The sequence below is a fragment of the Lytechinus pictus genome, chromosome 13 (genome assembly GCF_037042905.1).
Source record: "Lytechinus pictus isolate F3 Inbred chromosome 13, Lp3.0, whole genome shotgun sequence".
Classification (NCBI taxonomy): domain Eukaryota; kingdom Metazoa; phylum Echinodermata; class Echinoidea; order Temnopleuroida; family Toxopneustidae; genus Lytechinus; species Lytechinus pictus.
Genome location: NC_087257.1, coordinates 1,183,924 through 1,191,280, shown reverse-complemented (window position 1 = coordinate 1,191,280; position 7,357 = coordinate 1,183,924). Strand labels below are relative to the sequence as shown.

The window sequence follows — 7,357 nt, the reverse complement described above, 5'->3', positions numbered from 1 at the left end:
GATGACCAAAAACTGTGATCGAGAACACACTATTGAAGAATGAAAATGGTCATAACTTTCTTCAGGATAAAGAAATCCATCTGAAATTTTTACCATTAGTAGAGTGAAATAACTGCTACCAAATACATTTGTCTGTCTTGATAGATTATTTTGGGAAAGACTGTTGATACATAATTAATGACTAATCATGACTAATGAATGATTAATTATGTGACTCGATAAACGGTTATTTCACTCTAAAAATGGTAGAAATATTGAAAGAAATCTTTGAGGTGTTAAACATACTGTACTTAAGTGATTAATACAACTAAAACTTATATTCAATTAGTTATTAACATTAATTAGCAATATATTATTGAGTTTGCTCATTAAATATTAACTAAATTGTGTTTAACAGGGAAAGGTGAAAATTTACCGTACGGATTATCTAACAAAATACCAAATCGCCATATAGAACATCAGTTGCAAGCTTGAACTTTGACATATCATAGTCTGTTGCATCCTCATAGTTCTCAGACTGTGACCAATAACCTACTCTGTATGTGCCCTTCCTTAGTCTTTCTAATTTGGCATTATACAGCACCTCCTTTCCATCCTCGTGCCATACATGACAGGCTTTTCTTCCAACCACCTTGCCACTCAGAACATCATTTACAATATCACATTTTTCTTTTGAGTATTCTAAGTGTGGAAAGGAATTTTGAACAGTGTCAAAGTCAGTCTCTTTCAGTCTCTTCTCAACCTTTTTCCTTTCTTTCTTTTCTTGCAAATGTCTTTTCTCTTTCTGCCTCCTGATGATTTCTTTCCTCAACTCTTTTTGTTTCCTTTTCCGTCTTGCTCTCTGCACCTGTCCCAACTTCACAGCCTTTTGGATAATATCATGCCTTTTTGCTTCATCCATATCATCCACATATTTTACAGTTTTATTCTTGCAGGACCTCATCCTGCATGACAGATAGCACATTGTAGCACTTGGACTCTATTGCTTCATTGCACTGAACATACCCATAATTTCCTCAGCGTCTATATTATGGGACCTTGCTGATTCTGTCTCTTTTCTCAGCTCTTCTGTGATGTTCATGGCAAAGTATTTGCTGTACTGCCTTTCAAGGACTGTTATGACAGCTTCAAGACATGCCTTCATCATTGACTTGTACTGCTGCTCTTCTGGAAGATCCTGAAGTATTGACAATGTAGCATCAGGTTGAATCTCCTCACCAAAAAAAATCCTTTTTGGTCGTAATTAGTTCCTCAGGATTCTCTTTTGCATCCTTGAGGGCAACGATCACCTCCTTAACCAAGCCGATGCCATCTACATGGTTAATCTGCGTCTGACTTGGGGTATAGAACTTCTTCATCCAAGGTCCTGTAAGCAGTTTTCCGATTAAGCCCAGAATCTGTAACTCGACTCTAGCTGTTGGCAGGGTGAAGTCATGGAGAATGGCGCTTCTTAAACCACCGCAGGATACTCCATTCTTCAGGAAAGTAACAAAGCTCTCGTAGTATTCGACGAGTTTCCCACTTATATGGAACAGAACATGTAATCTGTTTCCGCGATAACGAGGCAGCACACCTCTAGGAATTGACTCCTCATCTAAGAATGCAACAAACCCCTTTGGGTCACCTTTTCCATTCTTGTATCTCAGTTTATTCATTTGCAAAACAATGTTTGCAGCAATGCAGTCCTTCCCATACACTTTTCCACTTGCCTCTTCATGCTTCTTGAGAGCTGACCGTACAGCAGATGCTATGCTATCTAATGGGTGCAAGTGACAGTTCAGCTCGTTCAAAGATTTCCCCCACTCGCTGTTAACAATCCTTATAGCGGCGTGGTTAGCTGCACATCTGTCACTCAAGCTGTTTGAGATGTTGTTGATGATTTTCTTTCGGGTATCTTGGAAGTCTGCTCCTTCATGAAAGTAAGTGTATGTTTCACTTAACTTGTCAACTGTGCTGCAAATATGGTCCGCATAATCTTCTGCACTTCCTCCAGCTAACTCATCGCAAGCTGCCACAAGACATTCATCTTTTGTGGTGAAATGAATACTGTTTACGTGTGTCTCTTCCTGTGTTGTTGCATCAAAACCCAGAGTGATATCTTTGGATGACAATATCATTTCAACAGTCTGAAGCTCACTTATTGCCCCCAACTCACGAGCCATTAGCTCAACTGCACTTCGTTGTGGAACACTTTCAACCTGGATACCATGTCGCTTATACATCTGGCTCATGAGGACTGGAATATTTGCAGTTGGTGTTTTGTTTACTATGCAGTCATAAACAGTCATTCTTGTGGATGATGAGTAGGTCTTCTTGTCCACTTTTGTCTTAATGGTACTGGTAGCCTTTAGATCTTCAATTTCTTCACTGAGAATAAGATTGTCATATTCCAAGCCTTTCAACTGCTCTTCTTTGTCTTTCAGTTTCCTTTGTAGTTTTTGGTACTTGACTGACTTATTTTTCAACAACTGGTTGTGTGCTTTTCTCAGTTTTAAGTACTTTGCCCTTTCTTCTGCAAGCTCTCTTGCCAATGAATCTCTACGTAATCTAGCTTTTAGTTGTTGAACTTTCCTATTCTTCAATTCAATACTGTGTTCTTTTCTCTTCAGAGTTTGGTTCATGACCCGTTTGGGAGTTTGTAACTGCACTTTAAGTTTGTTAATTCTGGATTTATACTTCTGTGTAAGAGCAATCTTTGATGTGGACACAAAGTCTAATCTTCTCTTCAGTAATTGTTTCCTGGGCGTGAGGGCTTCACTCGCACTTCTTGTTGATACAAAAGAGGACTTTGATGTTGTTGGCTCCTGAAGAGCAACTGTTGAGGGTGTGGTCACAGGAGAGATGCTGCCACTAGTCCAAGATTCACCAATGCACAAATCTCCATCCTTCCTGTTCCCATTGTCAGAATCTTGTTCTTGAGAAGGTGGACTGTCATCACTGCTTTGAGGGAGATGAAAAGTTTCATCACAGATCATTTCAAATGCCTGGAACTCCTTTTTATTGCTCAGCTTCTTATACTTCTGCAATGTCTTATTTACAAGAACCTTCACCTTCGAGTTGATGGCTGAGCTGTCTAATTCCTTCAAATGAAAATGGAACCTCAGTTTCCTCTCTGTTTCAGCACGACTCTTTTCAGAAGTCTTGTAAATAAACAGGATGTGTCCATTTTTCAAATCCGCTGCTGCATTGGGAATGACCGAAAAACATCTGTCTAGATGAGATTGTGCGATGCCAGGCTGGGCATTAGGATTAACAACTTTTCGCCTTTTCTTTGGTGGTGACATCTGAAAATAAGAGCGGTTAGATACAATCGGTTAGCAGTCATTCTCTTTTTCCATCTCATCACAAAATATATTCACTAATTCTTCATTAATATTTAAAACTAATTCGCAACAAGGTTTATTTAATATTTTTTTAAAATCATATAAAAAAACCCTGATTAGTCTCATAGAACAATAACAACAATCTCTAATTAACGATGGAGAAAAAGAATGGGAAAATTAAGGCAAAATATAATTAAATTTAATAAATAACATACATGGCCATGGTGGTGAAATCAAGGTAAGAATTTCTTTTGAGAATGGTGAGAGAAGACAAGAAGATGAGGCCAAATTTAAATTGAAATTATGAAAAATCGTGACATCTAAAAATATCAATGAATTCTTAAAGATCAAGGAAAATGATGAATTATGGTACTGGAAAAAAATATCAAGATGCCATATGAACTCATAGTTATAGAGAGAAAAAAAATCTTGCGAGAATAAGGGCTAAATTCTACACAATACTTAACCATTTACTTCCTTTTCATAATTTTTAAGACAGAAAATGATTAAATGAATGTCATTATGGCTATGTTGTTTTAAAATTTAGTACTAAGCCAATGTAAAAAATGACACACACCCCCTTTCATATAATGGACTATCCCATTAAATTCATTTAAATTCAACATTTATCTGACATATAATATGAATATTTACAATTATTCATAAATGAATTTACAAATCATGTTCAAATTACATCAAAATCAATTCACACAAGACTATGAAGTTTGAAAAATTACTGAATTAACGAATATGTAGACGATGCCATTCATGAATAAGGGTTTATAAATGTCAATCGAGGGAAAATCACCATGATCAAAATGATTCCATCATTCATAAAATCCCGAAAGAATAAGCTCACAAAATCCATCAGCATCCGCTTCATCGATGCTAAAGTGACTAATTATCTTTCATCTCATGTAAGAATGATATCTATATAATTCATTTTTTTACATTTTTCATTACATCAATCCATATTTGTGATGAAAATATTGCGAAGAAAATAACATAACAAGATCATTCGATCGCCAGATTGCCACTCACAGCATAGTGTAGTACGGTACGTAGCGTTCGGGTACAGCGTACCGTAGTGACCGTACAAGAGTTACTGCCAATCCATGACATGCACAAATGTCGCTTCAAAAAATGATAGTTGGAATCGTCAAATTTCGATAAGATTTCACATGAGCACTAATTAAAAGATAAATAATCATCCTACATACCTTTTATCTCGGTCCAATACCCTGGTCATGGAATTTGAACGGGTTGAACTCTCACTTCACTTTGTCTTCGTCGACTTATCGCAAGCATAAATTGTCTCAATATAAATCGGATACCAAATTGAAGAGGAAGTTTTCAACATTCTCAAAAACTAGTATCCGATGTATTCTAAGTACATTTAACCACTGATAAAGCTCCATTTTCAGGGGATTGCCCGTCCATCTCGCACCCATGCACGCACACACAGTGACAGAAATTTCGCTGTCGCGATGCGGGGATTGCGACATACCTACAATAAGGTATGGGAAAACTGTATTTGCTCCTGTACTGGGATAAATTAATTTTCAGAATACACAGCTGTAGAAAACTTTTTGTCTTTAAAACGTGAGTGACACGACAACCAGTTTTGAAAACTTTAAAGATCTACTTTTTTTTAAAAACACTTCAGATAATTTTTATTTGTTATTTAAGAGTTAGATACAATACAGAGCTTGTATCTTGCCAACAAATATGCATCTAATACAAATTTTATATTGTGATAGGCAATATGTGAATTTTAATGCAAAAATCTGCATTTTGTAACATTAAATTTCCCTTGCACTAAATTCACTGTATTTCAAGACACAACAAATAATTTTATGTAACTGAAATGGAAAAACATACTTTGAGATGTCTAGTTTCAAAAACCATTGAAGCCTACTGATTTCTAGCAAGTTTTAATTTTCACCCCCATGTCCACTTATGTTTGAAAATGACCAAATGTAATTTCATGAAAGTCCACGTGAATGACTCTACTGACTACTTCCGCTTCCCGTCCAATGGAATTTTTTTTGTGTTGTTTACTTTTGGTCCAATTATTCTCGTTTAGGGGTTCTTCCCTTTCTTCATTACCATCATCTCCTCTAATTTCCATTATAAATGCAGACATGTTTTTATATGATATTCGTTTTTATTACTTCATGTTTTTCAATACTTTTAAAGATTTCTGAGGTAAGAGTTTCTGCGGAAGTTCGGATTTAATTTGGCAACATGTTTCTACTTGTTAATTAATTTGTCAGCTTTTGTAATTTTTTTTTTTGGGGGGGTGGGTAGTTTTATTTTATTTATTTTTTTGTGTTATTACTGATAAAAGTCCAATTGTTTATTTTGCTCATGTAATATGACGGGGCGGAAGGTACCGGTACATCCATTGAAATGAATGACATTTCATATCGATATTCAGTGCAATAACCTCTGCCATTATTTCATATTATTCACTAAATGTTGGTAAAATATTTTGACATAATAAACACTACTGCCTGAGTACTGACCTTGTCCTCACATTGGATCTGAGTCAGGACACATCAATCAGTTGCGTAGAGGGCCCTTTTCTTTTTAACAGTCCATTGAGGAAGAGTGCCGTTCATCTTATCGCCACGTGGTCCTTCAATTTCTGCTTCAATTATCACACCCACAAGATGTACATGCAATTCATGAATGACTGCCCATCACAAAACAAATAGGTCGCTGATTGGCTGATTTAGCCACCATAATTGATAAGAATAAAGTTTTTCAATGCCTCGGAGAGAGAGAGTGCTGTGAGAAACAAATGTCAGCAATAAAGTTTCAATGTTCGTGGTCGATCGAGTCTGTCGCGTGGATGAGATTTAAAGCTACCGACAACAATCATAGTAATGTGATTAGGTATGTTACAAAAAAAATAAAAATCATGGAAACATCTTGAAACTTATCTCATTGAATAGAGCTTGCAAAAACCTTTAATTTGATACCTTACTCATCCCTATATGTTTTAGATTAAGGAAGTTATGCTAATTTTATACGAAAAAATTTGCATATTGACACCGCATTCATTTCCTATGTAGATGACCAAAAACTGTGATCGAGAACACACTATTGAAGAATGAAAATGGTCATAACTTTCTTCAGGATAAAGAAATCCATCTGAAATTTTTACCATTATTAGAGTGAAATAACTGCTACCAAATACATTTGTCTGTCTTGATAGATTATTTTGGGAAAGACTGTTGATACATAATTAATGACTAATCATGACTAATGAATGATTAATTATGTGACTCGATAAACGGTTATTTCACTCTAAAAATGGTAGAAATATTGAAAGAAATCTTTGAGGTGTTAAACATACTGTACTTAAGTGATTAATACAACTAAAACTTATATTCAATTAGTTATTAACATTAATTAGCAATATATTATTGAGTTTGCTCATTAAATATTAAAGGAGAATGAAACTCTTGGAGCAAGTTAGCTTTTGTGAAAGCAGAAAAATCAAAGAATAAGATCAACAAAACTTTGAGTAAAATAGGACTAGCAATAAAAGAGTTATGAGCATTTGAATGTCGAGATCACTAATGCTATGGAGATCCTCCCATTGGCAATGCGACCAAGATCTGTGATGTCACACACGTACAACTCTCCCATTCGGACACTGAAAATATACCCCAAAACATCTCTTTTTGCTCATTCTAATCATATGACAAACGATTCATCAACGATATAATGTTGTGAAACCTCTGTACTTGTCATCTCATAAAGAAAACATCTAACCTTGTGATAGACTCTATAAAAGTGAGAATATAAGTGAAATAAGTACTAAAGTAATGAGGGAGTTGTACGTGTGTGATATCACAGATCTTGGTCGCATTGCCGATGGGAGGATCTACATGGCACTAGTGATCTCAATATTCAAATGCTCATAACTTTCTTATTATTCATTCAATCTTCCTCAAACTTTCAACAATATGTTTCTTTGATTTTTCTCTTTGATATGGATTCAGCTAGTTTCAAGGGTTTCA

General features: G+C 35.5%; 1 pseudogene; it reads right to left on the bottom strand.

Annotated features, from left to right (window-relative positions):
- Window positions 1-367: 367 nt before the first annotated feature.
- LOC129270535 (uncharacterized) lies at window positions 368-3,284 on the bottom strand (annotated as a pseudogene).
- Between the last annotated feature and the right edge of the window lie 4,073 nt (window positions 3,285-7,357).